Raw genomic sequence first — 23,987 nt, forward strand, 5'->3', positions numbered from 1 at the left:
TTTGTTACCTTTTTTATTAGTATTTTTTCTTAATTCAAAAGCCAAGGGGTCCTTTCTCATTTTAGTTACTGTCTTGTGCAGACCCTTTATCACAAAACCATGAGCATTATTTAGTTTGCAAGTGAGTCAGCAGGTCTGGCATCTCTGGACAGGCAGCTGCAGGTTGGCTGTTGCCCTGGTGCATAGGATCCCAGGTGGAGAGCAAAGCAATTCTGCAGAATGATGCTGTGTAGCAGTGAACTGGAGTCCCAGTAGGAACGCAGATACTTCTCACGTGTTTTCCAGCTGTCAGTGAATGAGCCAATGACATGCAGAGCATGTTTTTGTGGTTGTGTTTTGGTAGGAGTTAGTAGAGAGTTTTCTATGGAGCGAGAAAACAAATGCTCCAGTGCAATCCATATCCTTGTTTACACTTCAGCAGCTTTTTCATTTCCTGGGCCCTGGGATTGCTAAATGCGGTTTTGTAATCCTTACATTGATCTGGAGGAAACCAAAGCTGATGAATAGCACATGTTTATTCCAATATTTTTCAGTAGACCATAGGATTCAGGTATTTTGGAACTGGTATTTCTCATAGGTGACTCCCAAGTCATGTCTTCTGCCTATCGCTCTCTAAAATAAATAAAATCCTAGTCTATGCCAAATTTCTTGTTTGAAAACACCAGATGTATTCACCAGAGGTGCTTAGTTGAAGTTCACAACATTGTTTGAAGCAGGGTAATTCCAATGGAAAGACTCAAAATTGAGTGACTTTTCCCCCCATCTCCAGGAGGGACTTCTTTGTGTCCTTGAAGGCATAAAAGGTTCTTTGCTGCTCTTGACATGGTGAGGGTTTTGTTAGGGTCCATCTGAGCATTTCTCTTGCCCAGAACCACAATTTTCATGTCTTTCACAGGCAATCTTTGTTGAGAGGTTCAGTCATTCTGAGGGTGTTGGTATAATATTAACAAGGCCTGTGTATATCCTTGAATTTTTAGCAACTTGACAGCTGCTAACAGTAAAGCAGAATTTTCTGTGATGTTAAAGGAACTTGTAAGCTTTAGTCAGCCCTTAAATTAATTGTGAGGTCTTTATAGGGAGAGAGATACTTTCTGTCTATGTCCTAATCTGCTCAAATGTGTTCAAGTTTCACAGAAATGCTTGTGTTCATCTCTCAGAGTACAAAAACACCCACACCCTATTGAACCACTGGAACAAAGTGTGCCCATACTATGGGACACTAAACTATGTACTGAGAGGCTGTTCTTCAACATGAGCAGTAGCACTGAGAATGTGAAGCTTCTAGGGAAGCAGAAACCTTAAGAAGAGAGGTGAGATTGGAGGTCCATGGATAACACATCTCAAAGGACCACAGTTCCTCTGGTAAGTAACCATTCACTCTATTACAACTTGGGTCTCACTATGGGTTTGAAAATAGATTTTCCACATTGCCTTTCCCTCGCCTGTAACTTCAGGCTGTGGTTTTCCATCCTTAATACTCACACCTGTGATCTACATCTAAGTTGGATGGACTGACTTCCAGAGCCCAATCTTTTGCCAAAGGAGCATGAGGGGATTCCCTGACCTACTCTCAGGGCCTCTTCCAGCAGCTGCAATAGGCTTCTTTATAATAATCTAGAAAAAAATTATGTGAGTACACCTCACACTGAAGAAAATGTATTTTAAGTCATGTAAGAGAATGACTTAGTGATAAGGGAAGTTAGAAGGGTGAAAACTGATGTCGTTCTACATTATAAAACATTTTCTGTCAGCATGGGACCAACTGGAAATCTTTCAATAAACCAATTTGAGTTTAAGGACAGAAAGAAAACAGGAAAAATATTCCAGTGCTTTGTATCCTTGGTTTTTTGAAATTCTATCCACACAACACATTTGAATGAATTTAACATAATTGATGAGGAAAATTGGCTAAACCACTTCAACAACACAAGAAACCTATTTGGATAGATCTTAGGTTCATTGAAGCAGTTCCTTGAAATGAGTGGCAGATTTTGAAGAATGTGAAGTTGATTATCTACATAATTGACAGAGGATGTTTAGATCTTGTTCTGAACAAGCCTACAGTACTTGAAGTTCCATAGATGCAGATGGTTTCATGTCTGAGCCTTAATGATTTCTGAGATAAACAAAGATATTTTCTGAACACTGAGGTCAGGCCAGGTAAATTTTTAATTTACGTTAGAAATTGAACCATCTGTTAGAAATAACAGTGTTTATTATGGTTTTCCTATATGCCAATTGTGATTTAATATTGAATAACTAGAAATGTAGTAATACACTTAAATATATATATATATATATATATATATATATATATGCTTCAAGTATATACATTTTTCTGAATCTTCACTGTTACTTGTCTTATATGTTAGTCTAAATGATTTTAAGTAATGATTATGAACCAGCTTGGTCTGTCCCAACTCAAACATTATAGCCAGATGAATTATTTTCATTCAGTTGGGTTTTTGTAAACCCCAGATTGCACCAAGGCAAAGCACTGTGAGTACTTCAGCAGTTAATATATATGTTTTTTTATGGAGGGAGTCATTAAGAAATCACTTATGTACTGTAATATACTCAAATTAGTATGAGCTATTTTCACATAATTCAATAATGTGATCGATTCCACTTTAGGACTCAATCTAATAGTGGTTGAATTCTTCCGTCTCTGAAGAATTAATTGGTTTAACAACACGTCTAAGAGAAGAAATAGATCAAAATACACTGTCCATATGACTTTCAGTGATGTTTTGCCAGTTATAAATATTAAATATAATAATTATTTATAAATTATAATAAACATAACATTATTAGAAATATAAGCCTATTATATTTGCAGTAATTATATATAAAGATTGTGGCATTTAGAGAACTGCATCCTTGTTTGAACATCTGAGGAATGTCCTTTATTCAGGGATTTCTCCAGCAGAGGCTACTGAAAGAGCAGGAATGGCAGAAAAGCATTGATTCCCTTCCCAAGCACGTAAGGCACACATTGGAAGGAAGCAGGAGTTGCAGGGGGTTGGCAGAGCAGCATTTTCCTGACAGGCTTTGTGGCTGTTGTTGTGCCCTTCCAGCACAAAAGAACGTCTGACTCTTGCAGAGGGCAGAGAAGTAGATGGATGGCAGTGATTAACTGGTTTCCCTGCTGAGTAAAATGGATCGTGTTCTCTGCAAGGGAAATCTTGTGCTTGTCCATGTTTTCTTTGTTTTGACTCTCAGAAAAAAGCCAAATCCCAGGTGGTTATTTGTGAGGTGCAGCCCAGTTACTCCAGTGGCACACCTGCCCAGGGTGTGGGGCCTTAGAGCACCACCCAGAGGGATGCAAGGTGTGGGCACCGTGCTGGGGCAGCCTGGCCACCATCTGTAGAGGCTTCCTGTCTCCAAGGCAGCCAGAGCCACCCTGGAGCAATCATCTCTGTTCCTGTCACTGCATCCCAGATCCAGAGCAGGGAGCAGAAGGCTGGGCCTGCCTTTGGCAGGAAATGGCCCAGGTCTCTCCAAGTGTTTGCTGGCTGGTTGTCCAAGGGGTGAGTGAGATTCCAGCATATCCTTAAAGGGCAGAGACATCTCTGCTCTCTTGTGCCACCCCAAGCTTTTTAAGGACTGCTATTTGCCTCTTCTGAAACAAGTCCTATTAAGCCCCTCTGGGCTCTAAGATGGTGTGGAAGGATTGGGAAGTTCAGACTTTTTCTGTCATTGGTATCATCAGAGCCCAACATTTGTCAGAGATGAACATGCTGTGGCACCACTGCTGAGTCATTCTCTGGGTTTCCACAGCTGACACTTCCTCACTTTGAGACTGGCCACGAGCCTAGGCTAAAAGGGGACAGAATTAACTTATTTTTAGATTAGTGAAGCCGAGCTTATTATCCCATTGTTAGTTGGTTTAAAACAATTGCTTTAAATTTTTACTAAACACATTATGTGTGTATGTATGTTGTTAATTCTGCCATAAAGATTATGCTGAATCCTTGGATTAGGAACTGATTAAGAACCACTAAAGTGCCAGATCTCTGGGTAAGGTATAATGAATTATTCATCCTGTTATCCTACCACAATCACAATAATGTCTTGGTGCTAATTAGCAGATGGATGGGCTGATACAAAGTAAGGAATACCCAGGAGATATTTTATTCAACCTATATTCTGATTCCTCGTGATAAATATATTTTCTGACCTTACAATTTATTTCTTACTCAATAGAATACAGGTCTTATTTTTCTCTCAGTTATTTCAACTTTTGTTTTTTTAAATCAATTACTTTTTTTAGGGCTAACTAGCCTGAGAGCTGAAGCTTTTAAGAGCTTCTGGGATAGCTGCTGCAAAGTTTTACTATTATTTCTCATTATAATACTTTGTCCATATTGGTGAGCTACATGTTACCATTTCTTCTATTATGTGTGTCTTTATTGTCTTGTATTAATCAGAGCAGAATTTGTCTTATTCTTAACCTAGAACTTGTATGTGCACTTGTAAAGCATGGCACTTATTGTGGGAATGAATTAGATATTTGTGCATATTAATCTTTATTATTTAAGGCAACACAGTTTATAGCAGATTTCTTTTTGCTTGGCCATTAGTTATTACTCTAGATTTTCCTCTTTCTCCCTTTTAAGTACATTGTCAGCACTTTGTTTTACTTAATGTTGTCATATATCATTGTTCACCAAAGAGATTTATCAGAAGTCAAAAAAAGGACATTATTTTGTATTTTGCCACATTTCTTAAAAATTCCTAGTTTTTGAAATAAGACTGCAGCCTGAAGCATAGCTTAATGCAGATATTTCAGTCTCACAGCTCAGCCTGAAAAAAACCCATCCCACAACCAAAACAGTCCTCACCACCTATTTCCCACTTCTTTTCTTCTAGCAGGTATTTTCCTTAATTCTGTGCTGACCCTGCCGAGCTTTCCTTCCACTCCCCTGCAGAAATAATTCTGATAACTTCATGAAGACATAACTGGTTTGTGAGACCTGTTGATTGTATGGGAATGCCCAGCTTAGCCTGATTTTTGTGTGAGATGTGCAACTGGCTGCTCCATGAATATATTTTGATTTTGGGAGGAAGTGTATGAGGACAGAAGAATAACTTGGGGGAGCCACTGCTGGCTTTCTTTGTGTCTGTCTCTGGTGTTTGTGTTTCTGCTCATCAACAGCATGAGATATTTATTCTCCCTTTCCTCTCCTCCTCCTCCCCTTTTCCTGTTTCTCTCCCTCAGCCACCACATCCTTCCTAGTACTGCTTATCTCTGAGAATTTTTCTTCCCTCTCTCAGTTCTCACTCTGCTGTGTGTGATTAAGCACCTGGAACATTTCCAACCTGATGACTGCAGGGTTTTGCAATGAAACCCCTTGGAGATTTACTGAGTGGGCTGCTCTGAAGGAGTTGGACTTCATGAGCCCTAATGCCTGCCTCTGTAGAGATTTGGAAAGTGCTTGGCATATTAAATGCATTGCTGCTATCTGAGTAACAGCAACACTCTGCATGAGGTCTTGAGGTACAAAAATGTCTCCTTGTGACAAACTGTACAAAGTCCTTTGTATAGGAATGTGCTCTTTTCCTTTGTGCTGAACTGTACAGACAGCTGGGCTGGTGGGCACTGCTGCCAGGAACTCTGTGGGTTAGTCTGAGACAAATATCTCATCTACAGCCATGCTCAAATTAGGTTTCTAAGCTTCACATTATTTGAGGTTTTGGTCTGAATAGACCAGCTGAGGTTCATCTTCAACTGTAAAAAACAAGTCACTTTTAGTAGAAGATGTCCCAGCTGCAACCCTGCATTGCTGAGCTGCAATGTTACAATCACAACCCCTACATCTGATTCTACATTAACTCCTTCTGAAAAGAGTGGTGGAGGGCAATAATTGTGCTGAATAAACTATACTAAGGTTTTGCTTTAGACACACTATGTGAGGATGCCTTGCTGGATGCTGTGTGATAGAGCTGAAAGCTTTCTCAGGAACATTGCCCTGAGCTTTTAGCCTGCAGGCTGTCCTCAGAAGGCAGAGCTTTTTGTTACTTTATCTTGCACTCAAGGCTGTACACATAGATAAAACACTGTGTATCAATAATGCTGGCCTTTTATTGCCAAGAAGTTTTTTCCCAGGGGTTTTATAGCCATTTAACATAAAGCTGGCAGTAACATTGTCTGCTGGCTGAGACTTGCCAGAGCTAAAACAGGATTGAATGTAGAAAGGATATTTGTACTCCGTAAATTCAAATATTTGGGAGTTTAACAGAATTGGAAGAAGATCTAGAAAATTAAAAAGAAGGGACACTCTTCCATCTTGATGAGGATCTGAAGGAGATTTCAGTAGAAGGAAAACACATTTTCATCCATCAGCTGGCCAGGTTCTTATTATTGTGGCTTCAACTACAAAGAGCAGAAGGAAGAGGGCAAATGAATCTTCTCCTCAAGCCCTGTACAGGTGTGGCAGCAACACCTGGTTATTGGCATTGCTGTGACAGAGCTCTGGGTAATCAGCCAGAGAATGGAAATATATTAGAAAATGTACCTATATATTCTATAGATTTCCCTCAGTGTCTCTCTGGAGATTTCTGACAGTTTCTTCTGGATTGTCAGAAGTCCCTCCAGTAAATCAGTGTTTGAACCATGCTTAAACTTCCTGTGACCATGCATGCTTTGATTCAGAATCTCTGACCTAAATAATGTATTAGAGATTAGAGAATTAAGATTTTTTCAAAAACAAAAGGTAGTTAAAATTACTTAAAATTTCTTCTCTTTTGTCTTCTGTCTGTCCTTCAATCTGTCCATCCATTCCTTTTCCTTGCATCTATCCTTGTTACAAAGTTCATATTTTTACCACAAGTATCTTTTATCCTGCTCTTCCCTGAGCCCTCTTTTGTCCTTTCTGACCTATCTTCCCACTTAAATTACTTTCTTCCTGGCCTCATGGAGCATTGCCATGGTGACCACATGACATCACTGCACTGGGAACGGTTGCCTAGGAAACCATATGATGTCATTGCACTGGAGGCAGTTGCCATGGTTACTGAGTTGGCTGAGGTAACTGGGAAAGAGGGTCTGTCATCTGATGGGTGCCAGGAAATGTTCCCATAAACTGGAATAAAGAAGAGACTTTTATTTCTATTTTTATATTCCAGGGAGGGCTGCCTGTGACTCACAGACCCCATTTCTTTATGTCCTGTAACTTCTCTGGCTGGGCTGTTTCCATTGGTCTCTGGGATCTTGCCCACCTGTTTCTACTGTTGAATGTTAGTGTGAACATCAAACCGTACTAAAATGGAGAAAAGCTGTGTTGTCCTGTGGTTCTGCATAAGATGGGATTGCAGTTTCTGTTGCTCTTTGTTTTTTCCTCTTTGGTTCCCTTGGTTTCTGAGATAAATAGCCCAGCCCAGTATTTATCCCAGCAGACATCAGAGGTGCTGTAACAGTGAATGTCACAGCCTGAGCTTGCTGCATCTGCACCAGGCTTCCTGCATGCCTGTAATTTATTTTCCACTTCTTTCCTACCTTTCCCAATTTCTATTTCATCATTGCTGACATGTCCCTGTCTTGTTTTAATAATTCCAGCAGTTCCCAGAAACATCCTATGTGAGAGGTGAAGCAGAGGTTAAATAAAAGGGAGGAGGCAGCTATTAGAGATGAGAAAGGTACTGAAGAACAAGTTTAGTGAGTGTGTGTGATTCCTGTAAGGATGTGGGGATGTAAACAGTGGTTAGCACTGTTTGTGATGTGCAGATCTGTATCTCTGTCAGCATTTGTGTATGTACATAAACATCCATGCAATTGCTCTGTGGATAAGAACATTTTTTTATGAAAATAGCTTCTCCAAGCTTTCTGCAATTGCGATTTCATGTCTAGGGCATATTAGTCAAGTCGTGCATGTGTGTATGACTGCCTCCACATGTCAAATAAAGTCCCTGCTCTCAGTACCCCTGCAGATGCTCTGGAGTTCACTAGAAACTAGTTACAAACTTCCCACTGAAGTTCATGGAATGAGCCATTCTTTGGCCCCACTGTGTGCAGTCATCTCCAGGCTGAAAATCAAAATTCTTACAGTTATTGTGGAGCTGCAAACAGGAATGCAGTCAAAGAAGCCATGGAGTGTGCTGATGTCAGGCCAGGTAACTGAGGAATTTAGGGGCACCTGAACTATTGACTGAAATCCAGGGCTCCTGAAATATTGGGAGGATGCTGGAATGGGGGTAGCAGCTCAGCTCTGGCAGAACTAGGAGGAAAATCCAGAAGAGAGAATGTAAATTCATTGGGCAGGGGACAGAATTTCCACTTAGGTATGGGGAGAAGAAAGGGGATAGAGATTGGGGGTTTTTGATGTTTGTTTATTTTGGATTTCCCTCCTTATGCTTTACAAGTACTGTTTGATTGACTGTTTATTTGTTCAGCATATTGAACAAAGCAATCTCAGTCTTTGTGCCAGGGTAACTGTAAAAGAAAGTTCTGCTTCATACCTGAAATAATTTAATGTCATTTTGATCAGATGTCAAGGAACAAAACAGCTCACAGAGGGGGAAAGCAGCAGCCAGTCAGTGCTCAGGTCTTCCCAACAATCAGGTGAGACATGAATAACCACTTGCTTGTGCTTCAGATCTGTGTGTAAATCCAAATTTTACTTTGAAAACAGTGTTTAGTTACTTGACATGCTATGGTGGGGTTTGCAAATCAGGCTGTTCTGTTCATGGTGAGCCAAGGGACTTGCATCACTGTAAAATATGTCAGTATTCATGGCCTTTCCTGGGATTTAATGGACTGGAACAGCCTTGCAGGTACTAGTCTGGGATGTTGCTGAATCTGTAATTGGAGGGATATTTGACCCTGCTGTTAATGGCCACTTGTGTTACTTTTTCTGTTAACTGAGCTTCAGAATGACCCCTGAACTTGAGTTTGTTTTATTTCAACATTCTACCTGGCAATTTGAGGTTATTGTATTTAAGTACATTTTAAACATTTATGTTTGGATGACATTTACTGGTAAAATATGAGAAAGCAAGCAAGAAACTAGACTGTGTTTGTTTAACTGTCAGGGAGGTGTGGGAAAAGGTTGGTAGAGCTTATGGGGTTTTGGTAAATTTTACGTGAAATCCACATTTTTATGATTCATACTCCAGCTTTTCCTGTCTCTGGACTTTCACCAATGTCAGGTTTCTGTAAATATTTAAATAACAATTTTATGCTATGCTATAGCAATACTGGAGATCTCAAGTGGTACAGAATTACAGATTTGTTTTCCTCTAGTGTGAAGCACTTGGGGTTTGTACATGGTGAAGTTCTGTGAGTAGCAGTGGAGGTTTGTGGTGCTGCACGACACCTACAGACAGGCCTGTGAGAGCTCAGCTTTTGCTGACTAATGCTTCCATCTGCTGGAGAAGTTTGTTTGCACAGTATTCACTCTGTACTCAGAGAAATAAAATCTTGCTCATTAAACCCCCAAGGATTTAGTCATCATTAGTTACTATAAGAAAACAAGTTCTTCTGGGATTTTAAGCAGCTAACACAAATCACTTAGGTGCTCTATAGCTTTACACCTAAAAGATGTAACTCTCTGCCTACCTGGAATCAGTACTCTTATTTTTTATTCTAAAATATCATAACTTACACAGTAGTAATAGAAGTTAAAGTACTTTAGATTTAGTACTAAAGATTCTACAAACATCTTCCTAGTGGGTGATTTTGTGACTCAAACTGGTGCTTTCACTGAGAGACTGCAGAGGCTGCAGGACTGTCCCTTTGCACTTCATGGCCAAGCAGGATGGGGCAGATACCCATTGGGACAGGATGGATTTCTGTACTGGGACTAGAAAGTTCACTCAGTATTATTTACACTGCCACTGGACATCAGGATCTGTGCTCCCAAAACTTTTTTTTTGAATTGTGGAATTAACTTGTTTTGCAACAAACTTGAGAACGTTGAATAAAGCTTGTGTCTGGAGACACTGTAGCCCAGCAAACAGAGTACTTCCCAGCCCACCTTTCTCTCCTTAATGAGTCATTTGCTCATTTTTTCCTGCAAATCCATTGATTTATTGAAAGAACAGTATGGGATGGTTACTTTACCTTTGCATTATCTTTTTATTCTTATTAGGTTGTGCAGGAAAAGTGTGCAAATAAAAAAGCCCCACCCCAAACCATAAAATTTGTGGAGAAAAATTTGTTCTGTGTTACTTGTTTTTTATGATAGTGTTGTTAAAAGTAATGATATCATAACACCTTTGGACTTGATACAGTGACATTACAAATAAATACAGCATTCTTATGTTAGATAAAAATTTTAACTTTATAGATATAAAATTAGATATAAAGTAAATTATAAATTATATATAAAATTTATATGCTTATATATAAGATTAGATGTATTAGTTCAGGATCATTTTAGAGGAAGCAATAAAGATGTAGATTCTTATATATAATATAATCCTATATGAAGATGACATAGTGAGATATATTTATTTATATTTATTTAAATATATTAATTCAATAAACTATAAAAGGAACAATAAAGAAGAAAGTCAGAACACTTTGCCCCCATCCAAAGGATGATCACTTGATAGCTCACTTGATAAAAATTATCCATTGTACATGTGAAAGTTTGAGATGACCTTCAAGAGCCAACCCCGTGGAACACATCAGCTCCATCTCCTTCACATCTTTGGGCTCCACAGGGCAGTTGTCATTGGGATGTTGGACTTGGCTGTGCAAGGACCACCAAGTGCCCTTAGCTTTAAGGACTTGGAATTAGGGTCAAACACCAAAAAAAGAGATGGATTTTAGAGACTTAATGTTTTTAAAATGATGAGAGGTGTAGGAAATACAGACTTTAGATTTGTTTCTGTTGTTCTTCTACTGCTAAGGAGAAATAATTCAAGATGTCTTTCACTGATGACACTTATATATTTTTTAAGTAAATTGATCCCATATGTGTGTGGGTTTGGGCTTTTTGGAAAATAAAGAGCTCAGTAGCTCTAGGCAGCAAATATTCTGCTCTGGGTGTTGCAAATGTGAGAAACAAATTTGTGAATGGTAGGAGCACTACAGTCTAGGTCCCAAATCCATAGTTTGTGTGGACAAATAGCTACTATTTACCTTAGCATCCATCAGAAACTATGTTTGAATAGGATTAATTGAACTGGATGTGCAATTTAAAAAATCACATGGAACCCAGAGGCAAAAGCTTAGGCAGTTATTATTTTCCTTGTGTTGTTACCTCACTTGCAGGAGCAATAATATCTGAAGCTGCCATTGGTAGTAATTTAATAAAGAGGATTTTCTTGGATTTAAAAAAAAATAAAACCCAGGCTGTCCATCATCATGTTATATATGCAAATAAAGGCATTTTCCCCGAGTGCCCATGCAGGAGCACATTCCATTGCTGATGTCTGTGCCTCAGAGTCTTTTGCCTGTCAGTATCTTTATGGCTCACATACCTTAGCAGGCTGTAACTCACACCTGCAAGTCTGCACAAAGGGCTTGAATTTCTTTTTATTACCTGTGAACTGAGATTAAGCTACTTACTCTCCTTGTTAATGGATGCATTTGCTCTTGCTGCTTCAAACTGTTTTCTCAAGAAGTTATTAATGATTTAGTATTTAGCCAATTGTCAATTCTTAATTTTCATTAAAATCTACTTTAAGTGGCCTTAATTGCCTCTTGCATGATGTCATAGCTTTGGACAGTGCCATATCCCAAGGAAATTACGTTTTTTATGTGCTTCATGTAGGATTGTAAACCTAGATACTGGGATGTTGTGTTGATGGACATCATTCAAATCATAAATTGCCATAAAATTTCAGAACCAGTTCCAGCAGGTGAAGAACATGAATGCAAAATTGTCACACCCTGGTTGTCAGTGATCAGATTCACAAGAACTGATGACAAATTTTTCATTGGATAAAGTAATAGACAGAGAATGTTTTCCCCTGAAAAGTGTATTTACAGCACATTAAGCACAGTAAGGCTCCTTAACTTTGGAGATGATATTGTTTATTTTAAAGGAAGAAAAAGGTCTGTGTGTGTACAGGAGGTGGGGGAGGGTGAGTATTGATTTGAGCAGTTGAGTCATGAGAATCAATTTACTTTTCAGTTCCTGGAGAATGGCATTGCAGCTGGTGGTTTGTGACTGCCTCATCCTTTGTGTCATTGATGGGGCAGAGAGCAATTCTCTTCTGAAGCAGGGAGTTGCTATGCCTTGGATGTTTTGTTCAGCTGGGAATAATGACTTTTTTTCCAGTGTTTGAATGATGTCAGCAACATTCACAGGTGAAACTGTGGCTGATGTACCTGTTTGCAAGCTTTCTAGATGTTGTCTTCTCTACACCTTTGTGGTTATAGAACATCCTGAGCTGGAATGGACCCACAAGGATCATTGATTCAAAGTCCTGACCCTGCACAAGACACCCCAAGAATCCTACCCTGTGCCTATGTGTGTTCTCCAAATGCTTCTGGAGCTCTGGCAGGGTTGGCACAGGCTGGGGGTGCTCTGTTGTGTGGTGTCAGGGCTGGTTTTCAATCTCATTCTATTCCATCTTGGGAAGCAGCAAACTGAGGCAGTTTTGTTGTAACATTCTAAATGTTCAGTGATGCTCAGCTTGGTGCAGAAGCAGCTGGGGACTCCTGATTGCACTGATGGAGCCCAATGGCAGAGAAACAAGACAGGGTTCTCTGCCTACACAAACTTGCCTGATGTAACAGTTTTGCTGCCTTCTTTCCTTCCCTGTGCCACTTGTACTGATTCAGTGCACACCTTATCTATTAATATCAATTCTGCTCAGTCTGATTTGCAAGATATCTCTCACTGATTGTCTCTCTAATTATTCCATTGTAAATTCTGGTGTTCTTTCCACCTTATTTTTTCCTCCCTATCTATTAGATCTTGTTTCCACGTGTTTAATGATCCTTTTGTTGTGTTTCTTGCTTCAGATGCAACAGTAGAACACTCTTTTTCCATGTTTGGAATTGTTTCTTTCTAAGTTTCTGCTTGCTTTAATAAATAAGCCAAACAGATGAGCACTGACTGTAACTTTCCTCTTATTTTTGGTGCTGATGCCAGTGGATGTCAGCCTCCCTTAACTCTGAGCACTGCATGCATTACTGGTTAGTAAATGTTTTAAGGTGCTTGTGGATCACATGATTGTACTCTTCACTACTTGCTTTAGCTACTATGTGAATGACAGTCTAAGAATATAAATGAGTTAATTACCTGGTACTTTGTGTTAGAGGTTCAGTGTTCCACCCCTTTTACCTTTGCTGTTTTCAGAGTTAGAAGGTTGGAGCCAGCCAAGATTTATGTGGTGTTGACTGTGTTACTTTTTCCATGGATGTGATACAAAAAAAAAAAAAAAAAGAATTCTTCATCTCCTATCACTAAACCTTTCCAGACTTGTACATGGAGCTTTTCCATTTGTAGTGATACAACATGTTAGAAGTGCTTAAGAGTGGCACTGTGATGATCTCTGCTGACTTCGGCCATAGGAGTTAGCTGTGCCTGTGCATATTCACCACAAGCCTGTTTTTTCACCAGTACAGTTTGTGTAGTTTAGGATTTCTTTTCTGTGGATCTGGGATACCCTCTTGTGGATCACAAAGCATGCTGAAGTTCTGTAACAGATTGCAGCCTATTTCCTGTAACAAGTTGTTCCATAGAAAAACGTGAAATAAGTAACTTGTTTTTTCTCCAAGGCTTCTTCGGGATAAACCACAGTGCAGCCTTACAAATTTAATTCCTGGGATATCATTCTGGTTTTTTTTTTGTTGTTGTTTTTTTTTTTTTTTTTTGTTTTGTTTTTTTTTTTGTTTTTTTTTTTTTGTTTTTTTTTTGTTTTTTTTGTTTTTTTTTTTTTAATGTAGAATATTTAAGTGGATAACCAGGGAGTTAATGAAATTTACTGATGTAAAAAAGTGAAGATGGTCTTTGCATGAATAAGGACTTAGATAATAAAAACAGGAGCCTGCAGTTGGAGCACTTTTATAAAGACTAGGGAAGGCTCTTGCTCTTCTGCCAGTGTGGTCCTTGCTTTGTCAAAGGGTAGATCCACTCTTCTGAATTCATAATGTTTTAGAAACCTTATCAGCAGGGACCTCTGGCATGGTCCTGTACAAAGCTCATGTACAAACCTTATTAAAAAGCACATATGTTTGTTGCCAAGGAAACATAAGCCATTAAGCCCTAGGAACGTAATTCATAAAAACAAAATTTTAGCTATTAACATCTACTTTCCCCATTAGTGCCACGAAACCTCCATGAAACAGCCTTGCAGTCTCCAGCTAATGGATGTGACATAACTGGGAACGAGGAGGGAGACGAGGAATTGCAATTCACTGAGCTCGAAGTACGGCCGGAGTGAGGAGAGTGCAGGACTGGGTATGTTTTCATCTCTTGTGTTCATGAGGCACTGAGCACCTGTTTGTCCCACTCCTGTTACTGGTCATTATCAGTCACATCAAAGACAAGTCTTTGCTAAGCAGGGAAGGATCAGGCCTGCATTTTCCAACAGGTCTATTTGGAATATGAAAATAAAAAATTAGGCTTGGGAAAGGAAAAAGTGAAGTATTTTGTATTGGTTTCAGATTTAATATCTTAGTAATTTTAATTTTTACTTCTCTGGATTCAGTGTGTGTATTCTGTTATAATTAGCTAACTCACAATGGGTTTAACATGAATTGTGCTTATAGATAGCATTTTAAAATTTTTTGGTTGTTTTGGTCATTCTCAATTTGTTCTTAAAATCTGTAAGCTATATTCTTCCTCTTCATCCTTCTCTTTTTAAGAATTGAATTGGATTCATTAATTTTTTTTCATCCTAATACTGCAAAGTACTTAGGAATTTCTTGTGAAGAATCCACTGTGGCTACACGGGTGTTCTGTGCCAAAATTCCAATGTACTTGTGTTCTAGGAAATATTTCTAGGAAAAAAAAAATTAGGAGTAAAGTGAATGTGGCTCAGTTTTTGCCTGGTCTAAGCTATTGGTTGCCACTCTCAAGTGCTGTCCAGGGCCACAGTCAGGATCCCAAGGCTGGCCTGAGTTATTGTTGACACTTTGTAGTCATGCATGTTCAACTTTGGGATCAAGAAGCCAAAGTGAACTCAGGGTCATTACTGCACTTTATTCTCAGCCATTCCACCAGTTTTGAACCATCACTTCTGAATTTGAGAGCAGAATTAACATTGCTGTCTGGGAAAAGTGCTGAATTTACTGTAGTGGGGTAAGGCTTATGAATCACTGGGATATGTAGCCTCCATCTGCAAGTCATCCATCAGCAATTTAGTGGAATAAATCAGTTACAGTCAGTTGATGAAGTCCATTGCCAGCTTTTCCCAAAGTTATTTGGGCACCTCTCCTGCAGCTCTGGAGAGATCTGTGTATGAACTGGACAAACGGTGGTTAGGAGCTCCCAGACTTTGCCCCCACAGGCCTGGTGTGGTTTCAGCTCACATGCAGTTTTGTTTTGCTCAGACTAGTCACAGTGAAGTTGGGCTCTGAGGTGCACTCTGCTTTCTCCAGGGTTTGATGGGCCTTTGCCTGATAACAACCTCAAGGATTTGGCAGTGAGTGATTAGTAAAAAATGAGTATATGGCACTATTGAGTTTTTGAGCTCCATAATTGTAAGAATTACAGTTTGTCAAATCTCTGACTTGTGAGCCTGTGCTAGCAGACCTGAGTGCAGAGATGAGCTTGTCAAACAGCCTTGTACAGCAGGGTAGATTTAAAGAAAAGGAAACGTGTCAGGGATCTCCAGATAACATAACTTAGTTTGAAGTGTGCCTCCAGAGAACATGAAGGGCAAGGCTACCTTCAAAGCTAGATCAATTGCTCAGGGCTTTGTCTGATCAGATTTTGAAAACTGCCAGGAACAGAGATTTCTGTCTTTCTAGACAACCTATTTCAGGACTTGAGCACTTACACTGAATTTTTTCTCTTCTATAGCCACTCGTGATTTTTCCTGCCCCAATCTGACCACTGCTTCTTGCCCTTGCACTGTTGCCTCTAAGAAGTGTCTTTATCTTACATGTAATTACCCTTTAAATGTTTGATTACTACAGCTGGATTCCTTTCCCAAACCTTCTCTTCTTGAGGCTAAACACACTCAGCCCCTCAGCCTCTCCTCACATGCCACGTGGTGCAGGCACTTCACTATTTAGTGACCCTTCCCTGAGCTCTCTGCAGGTTATCAGTATCACCTGGGTGACAAAAAGCCCAGGGTGGGACACGGTGTCCCAGGTGCTGCCTCACAAGGACGAGCAGGGCTCCCTGCCCTACCTGCTGCCTGTGCTCTGCCAGTGCAGACATTGCTGTTGCAGTGTCAGTGCTGGCTGTTAGCACAGTGTACAAAAGGATGTCCTCAAATGATCTGTGTCCTGATATCCATGTGTTTTCCTCTGCAAAGCAGGAAATCAGGACAATTGTATAACGCAGAAGTTTGTGGAGAAGTTTGTTCTTTGATATTCGCTTTTTTCCAAGTTCAGTGTCTGGGAAAACACAGAGCTACTGCAAGGACACTTGAGCCTCATGAGTGCTGGGATACTGTACCATTTCTGATCTCCCATTCAAACACAATATGCCAGGCTGTGGCAAAAAGCATCCTGAGACTGGGAGAGACAACATTTCTGTTCCTGGTGGGGACTCCAGTGCTTGTTTGGCAAAACAGCAACCAGCATGGAGCAGGGACTAAGCAGTGAGAAGGGAAGCCTTGAAACCTGGGACTGCACTGCACTATATTCAAGCAGTTTGGGATTTCAAATCTGCCACCACAATCTGGGAGGTCACCCCAGCCATGTGGGAATTTCTTGGCCTGTTGTTATGGATGCACAAGTATTAGTAGCAGGCTTCCCTTGTGCAGCTGTAGGGAGTTACCTTTACTGCTCTGGCAGTGAAGGTGTCCCCTCCTGTGCCCAAAATGTTGAAGAAGTTTGTCTTGATGGATGTTATTTAACAGTGATTTGCTCATAAAGGTCACCTCGGCTCTAACATGGTCTGAGGCTGTGGTGGATTCACTGAAGCATCTCATTGTGGTGAAAAGTCTTACATGGTAAAATAAGTCTCCTTTCTCTTACTGCCAGTTGTTCTGGACTCTTGAGGAATCATTAACAAGTAGTAAAATAATAGCCATTCTAAATCACTTTGGTGTCCTGTGATTGTACAACAATGATTATTATTCTCTACCCCTTGTGATCTCCTTGGAGAAAGTGCAATTTAAGTACTATTTCAGTCAAGTGAGGTAATTTCTAATGTATGAACATGTAAAAGTAGCTTTTTATATGTTTCCTAATTTGGATACTCAGCTTTCTTATTGAAACTCCTATTACTGATAGATAGGAAATCTCTCAGAATTTTTGAAAGTGGCAATATAGTATAAAAATGAATGTTTCAGGATGTGGAAAAAAACCTAAAAAGTTACAAATATACAGTTTTTCAGCAAACACATGTGCTATTTTTCTGACAACTGAAAGGGCCTCACTGGTATTGTCATCAAATTATTTTTTTTTAAATTAATGTGTGAATTGTTTGCTGTCTAAAGTATTGCAATCAAATTTTATCTGCGAGCACAAATGGAAGATCAAACTCTTAACTGTCCCTCTGGGCTACACCCAGAGTGTTCTGGAATGTGCATCTCCCATTCTATCTGCGATCTTTGCATGATGTTCCCTAAACATTTACTCTTCTTTTGCATGAGCTTAAGGGAGGACCAACATTTGAGGAGTTAGAAGAGACTTTTGCTCTTCTGGGACAGATCTCTCAGAGCAGATTATGAGCTTGTATTCCAGTGGGATGTATTCCCTCTGCGTGTGATCTGTCTGGGTGGTGTTGGAAGCTGCATTCTTGCCTGGGGTGACTCCAGTCCTCCCCCTGATCTGCACAGGTCAGTCTTATAGTCCTCAACACAGTTTTCAGTAAGCAATGTCCTGATGATGGGAAACGTCTTAATTGATGCTGAAAAATACGTTCCAAATTTTACACACCCTTCTTAAACATAGTGTTCTACACGGTGCAACTGCAGCTGAATCACCGCAGTTCACACCTGCAGGGTTGTGAAAGTACCGGCCTTTTCAAAGCTCCCCGCCTTCTCCCTCTGCAAGCAGGTACAAGGAACCTGTCATCAGTGCTAATCTTCCTGCCAGCTACCACCCTGCTCACACTCCCAAACCTGTGCTCTGAGCTAGGCTGTCCAGAGCTTTATTCCATGAGCCTTGTTTCTGATAGACCCACGTTGGATTTTGTGTGTATGGGGGAAAAGCATAGGGATTACTACTGTGGGGACAAGAACAGAACAAGTGCAGCTGCTGAACAAGCTGGATGTAGTTAAGACCTGTCCTGTGGATCCATCCCAGATCCTGCTGGGCCCTGAGCTTCCTGGCAGCTAAACAGGCTGTCAGAGCTACCCAAGCCCACAGGAGCTTTTCCTTTCAGCAGTGTTATTTGAAAAATAGGTGAAGTTGTTATGTTCTGCTCCTAAAACTGTTCCCACTCCTAATTGTTAATAGTATCCTTCTCTGGCTTTAAAGAAGTAAACTGCAGATGTGGAGTCCCCATAAAACCAAGATGACTTTTATGAGGTTTTTTTTGAAGGGGGTGGGGAGCAAGGGAAAAATGAAAAGCATTCCAGGGATTTCTCTCTGTTCCTTTAGGATTGGTATAATTACTCTATATATGGATGTGTCATTGTTTCCATTTAACATTGCTGAGCTGAATAATGTGGTGTATGATAGTAAATGTTATGCTAGGCTGTAGCTATAGATTGTTTCATGGATTGGATGGATGAAAAATGTTGCTGTAATGACTGGTTTGGGTACAAATGATAATTTTGTATCAAATCTTGGAGCAAGAGCCTGGCACCACTGAAGAGAAAGTAAAAAGGATACAACGCTGAATTTTTAGTTGCTTTATGGAAATCCTGGGATGGCAGGAAAGCACAGAACTGCTCCAGGAGGTTTTCTCCCTGAAGAACATTTCTTCTGGTGGAGAACATCCATAAGTGAGTCCCACTGTCACCCCCCGTATTCCCTCGCTTCTGTAGCGGTTTGGGGAATACCGGCTCGTCCAGTCAGTCGGGCTTTCTGCCGTTTGCAGCTCACAGATAAAAGCAAAGATACGGCTTTTGAAGCCAGTGTATTCCTAAATATTCTCCCCCTTGTGCCTGAGTGGTGCATTCTTAGGCGCAATCAGCCTCTGTGCTCCTGGAACAAAGGGCCAGGTGGCTCTAACTTTGGGAATGCTGCTGGTCCTCGCCTGCTGCCTCTGCTTTGAGCACCGCCGCAGATGAGCAGCGCTCTGGGCACGGGCTGAAACGTGACGTTTCCAACATCAGCGCCTGCCTGCCGCCGGGGTTAGCTGTGCCGCAGCTGGGGGAGCTGGCTCGCCTCAGCAACAGCTACAGACGTGTTGAAGAGTTCCCTTCCCGTGGAGAGACGATCATATTTAATTATCAGTTTGTCTGTCTCGGTGTAGCTCCTTACATCACGATGTGAGGAAATAGATCTCTCTGCACCTGTGAAGAGCAGGTAGGAGGGTTTTGATGTTCTGCTGCCAGTAAACACTCACCTAAAAATGTAAGCGACCGACTTGTGCCTCAGTCAACATCCCGGAAACATCCCCACCCATCCATGGGTCATCTCTCAGCGTGTCCTGATGTTCTGATACACGTGGAGAAATCCTCACCTAAATGCACACATAGCCTGAAATAACAGAGAGAAAATGGAGAAAACTAGTCATTTCTGAGGTCTATGAACTATAAAGCCTTTCAGAAATGTTCTTCTTTCTACAAAATGACCTTTAAAGTCTATCCAAAGACTGCATCACACTTATTTTGGGAGAGGTACCTCTGCAGAAATGTACCTGGTAATTTATTGATATTTTTTGTTTTCAGACATCAGTATATTTTTCACACCATTCATTATTGCCATTTCTCTCCTTTCTTTTTCCAACAGTAATCTGTGTATAATCTGTTTTATTGTTGGTTGGGGGGGTTTTGTTGATTTGGTAGCTTTTCCTTCCCCCTTGTAGGGATTTGTTTGCAGGCAAATTTTTCACTTTTATCCTGACCAGAGATTCCTTAAAGAATATTCCCCCAGGTTCTCTCCAACAATGTTTTCTGTTCTCTCTCATTTTCAAGAAGTTTCATATATATTTTGTAGAATATTATTAAGATTTTGTCCCCATTTAATTTCTCAACCAAACACTTTACAAACATTTTTAACTGAAGAGCCCCTGGGTCCCTGTGGAGTGAATTGGACATTAATATTAGGCTATGACATTAGTAGATTATGGTACTTTCCCCTCTTCACTAAAATTTCTTTAATCAAATTAAACTGTCAGCTACAATAAATAATAATATATTTGTTGCTGTTTATTGCTGTAGGGCAATCAAAACATACCCACAAAGGCTGAGGCTGTCTGTTGTTCAAGAGTAATTGCATTGGGTTTGAGCAAATCAAGTAAGGCAATTAAGGCTTTCATTGGGTCTCCTGGAAAAGTGGAGAATTATTTCAGTGGAAGGGACATCAGCAGCTCAGCTCCTGTTCATTTCTCTCCTGTATTTTATGCAGTTGAGATACTTTTTTCCCTAAAATGTTTCTGGAACATGAGTGTTAAAAATACTTGTGAGAGCTGGGATGATGATTATGCAGCTCCTTTGCATAATTCCTTCTGTTATTTAGGTTTAGCAATAGTAGAAGTGGCAGGTCAGCATGTATCCATCTCTGAAAAATGTTTTTCTGGACACATTGTTTCAAGGGAAAGGGGAAATCCCAAAAAGGATTAACAAGACTTTAATATATACAAAATATAATGGATTAGATAATGAGGATAATACATCATGTCCTGTGTTATTTAGTCTATTATTTATGAGATAATAATAATACTACTACTAATATTTTAATGAGAATACTACTCAATTGAGAAGTCGCTTGTGGGTATTAACTTGCCCTGCTATCAGGTGGCTAAATCTGGTGAGAGCCTGCATTGGCTTTGGGGAGCAACTTTTAATCTGTTATTCAACTTTACTAGTCCCAGTGGAAATTTCAAAGCCATCTCTTACCATTAGTCCTTCCCTATTACCCTCTTTAAATATAAAAATTAATAAAACACTAGTAAACCAAAAAGAAATTAAATTGTGTGCTGTCTTGGCCTGTTTTGTAGGAAGAATACAGCCCCGAGATTGTTGTTTTTATAAGATTGGCAATGCTGAGATATTGCAGGGCTGTGTACTTAGTGATCACACAGAGATAATGTAATCAGTTGCTGAAGAAGTGAATGTATTTCCTTGCTTCATTTCTGTTGGTCTATCTGCATATAGACCTATTTTTATGTCCTGATATTTCTCCTCTGTAGAGATACTAATCAGAAAATTAGTCTTGAAAGTGTTCATTTTTGTTATCTCTTTTGTCTCTTGATAAATACGTGGTTTTGTTCATGTTTCTTAATCTGATCCTTCTGTGAATAAGAATAGAATGACCTTGCTTTCTGTCTGATAACCTTTTAGGAAAACACCTGTTTTCCTGCTGATTTTTTTTCTATCTACGTCATACCTACTGGACTTCAGATCTTTTTTTCTTTTAGTAATTCCTCTTCAACTGATTGCACATTTTAGTTTCCCACATTTTTGTCATCCTTCTGTGACTAATTCTTCTAATTAGAACCAGGTTCTGCTCACTTAATCAAGATTGCAGTAAGAGAAGAAGGACTTCTGACATCAAAAAAAGGTGTAGAACAATTCTCTAACTGCCACCCTCCATTATTAGAAGCATATTAGGAAAGCTGTGCTGAGAGCCTTTGAATTTATATTTTGTCCACTTGCAAATATGAACTCTTTTCCAAGTTCACACCATTTGACTAGGAAACCATCAAAGGATGGTAGAGAATTTACTAACATAGTATGTGGCCTTCTGCAAATAAAATCATTAGAATTTTTGTCTGTGTTTGTCCTTCATTACTTGTACAAAGGATACTGTATAAGTTAGCATTTCTGAAGAGCATCCCCAAAGAAATCTACTTGCTTTATCAAGAGATGTGGAGGAGTGCCAGGGAAAAGATTAGAGGAGTTCCTCTGTGGGAGGTACTTTGCATGCTGATGCATCTTTCTCTTTGTTTGTAGTTTATTTGTTTTACCATTGCTTTATCATTTGTCATCCTCAAAAGGAAGACTTTTACACAAAAGTTTGTAAGAACGTGGCTAAGTGCCAGTAACTCTCACATTTTCTGTGCTACGGTTCCATTTTCTGAGGACAGCACAGCAACTGCAGCTTCTACACAGTTCATGAGCTGCCCCGTGCCCCATCAGACAGTTGTGGCTTTTCAGCTGGGAATGCAGATCCATGACATCTATCCCGTTTGGTCTCCATCAGCAGCCTGGGGTGGGAGTTGGAATCAGTTCCTCACTGGTCTGTAGCTAATTGCCCTCTCCTCCATTCCCTGTTTTGTCTATCAGGTCTGAACAGACATATTCATGATAAGCTTAAAGTCACCAGGCTCTAACCAGGGGGAGCATTCATTAGACACGGATCAGAGGCACTGTGTTATCTTACTTAAACTATTTGATTTTCTCACTCCTGTTAAAATCTCTCGTACTTCAATAAATTGCCCTGGCTCACAGGCAAAGCTAGAGAAATACCCTCAGTATATCAAATTATTTGTCAATTTGTCTAGTATTGGAACCCTAAAACTGCTTGAAGAGACCCTCCAGGATGATGAGAGACCCACAGGAGCACATTGCTAGCTGAGAGTGAGGCAAAGAAATGCCTGTTGTGTTCTGACGGGTGCTCACTCATCGCATCAGGAGATTCACTCCTGCTTATCTTTGAAAGCTTTAACACAAAGAAAGATTTAGTCTATTTCCAATCTGAAAACCTGCCTGACCTTTCAGTGCATACATTTTGTTTCAAGCAGTGAATCATTGGCTGCACCAACAACCTACAATGCTTCCAGGTTTCTCTTTGGGCTGCAGATATGAGGATGTGGAGATGAGCTATTCAGAGCCTTGACAAAGCTGCCTCCCCTTCTGACAGTCTTGTAGATGATGTTGGTTTCTGCTTAGTTTCTGCTTGTGGCCTACAGAAATAAAAAAAAAAAAAAAAATTGCATTTGTTTCCACTGTACATAAAGATAGGAATTGTGTGATTACTATTTTTTAGACATTGATTCTCCATTAGAGTTTCAAACCGTGGAATTTTGTTGATGTGGCCACACTAAGAGCTGTGGACAGAGGCTACAGCACTGCTCAGCCTCTGAGCTCTCTTCTGCAGAGGCTGGGGTGAGAACACAAGGCACATTAGGGTAGATCAGTTCCTGACTAATGTTTTCTTTTGCTTGCCTCTGTAGACTGACACAGAAATGGAATTCATGAAAACCAAACTTTTTGTTAGGTGCAAGGACCTGGAGGAATATGCGTCAATCTCTGTAAAGAAGTGCCATCTGCAGCCTATCTTAGGCAAACTGTTTCCTGATAATTAAGGTTAGTAAATAAGTCTTTTATTTTCCACTGAAATACACAGCAGGGAAGGTCAGAACTAATGGGAATTTTGGATGCTCAGCAGCTTCCAGGGTTAATTTTTTCTCTGTTGGATTTAAAGCTAACATTTCACAGTCATGTAGGACAAACTGAAGAATGTGTTTGGGAGAGATGCCTAAACTAATAAAGGCTAGCACTGTTTTATAAGAGTATACCTGCTTAAACAATAGAGATTAAAGTTTTTCACTCTTTTAAGTAATCCCATTGTATTATAGGTTCTCTGCTGCTTTTTATTAGCCACAATTACCACAGGGTAGTTTACCCAGGAGAAAACATTGCCAATGAACAGAGTGCCAGCCTTTGATTTCATCTCAGAGGAAATAACACCTGCAAGATCAGGCAGCCTGCTGTGCTTCCCATGTCCTTGACTGCTTGTTGTGCTCAGTGTCACTTCAGGTCACCTTTTGCACCCAAAAGGCTGTAAATGAATAATGATTCCCTAATATCAAGCGGGGAATGGGACTCTCAGATACCCTCAGAGCCCA

The 23,987-nt window shown here is 40.1% G+C and overlaps 1 protein-coding gene and 1 long non-coding RNA gene across 3 annotated transcripts in view; one reads left to right on the forward strand and one right to left on the reverse strand.

The window, feature by feature from the left end:
- Positions 1-6,218: 6,218 nt before the first annotated feature.
- LOC128816132 (uncharacterized) lies at positions 6,219-6,871 on the reverse strand. The gene is made up of 3 exons (XR_008439800.1): positions 6,828-6,871; positions 6,519-6,665; positions 6,219-6,376 (listed from the first exon to the last, which is right to left on the reverse strand). It is a non-coding gene; the product is annotated as an uncharacterized LOC128816132 (long non-coding RNA).
- Positions 6,872-8,483: 1,612 nt separating this feature from the next.
- The window catches only part of SLC5A1 (solute carrier family 5 member 1), a 42,441-nt gene continuing 26,937 nt past the window's right edge, over positions 8,484-23,987 (forward strand). Inside the window, exons 1-3 of one of the 2 annotated variants that reach the window (XM_053994046.1) lie at positions 8,484-8,560; positions 14,225-14,360; positions 23,357-23,445. The gene's annotated coding sequence lies outside the window, so the exon portion shown is untranslated. Of the gene's footprint in view, positions 8,561-14,224; positions 14,361-22,360; positions 22,376-23,312; positions 23,446-23,987 lie in introns of those variants that run through there. The other variant, XM_053994047.1, reaches the window with a different exon arrangement.

The sequence above is a fragment of the Vidua macroura genome, chromosome 18 (assembly GCF_024509145.1).
Source record: "Vidua macroura isolate BioBank_ID:100142 chromosome 18, ASM2450914v1, whole genome shotgun sequence".
Taxonomy (NCBI): domain Eukaryota; kingdom Metazoa; phylum Chordata; class Aves; order Passeriformes; family Viduidae; genus Vidua; species Vidua macroura.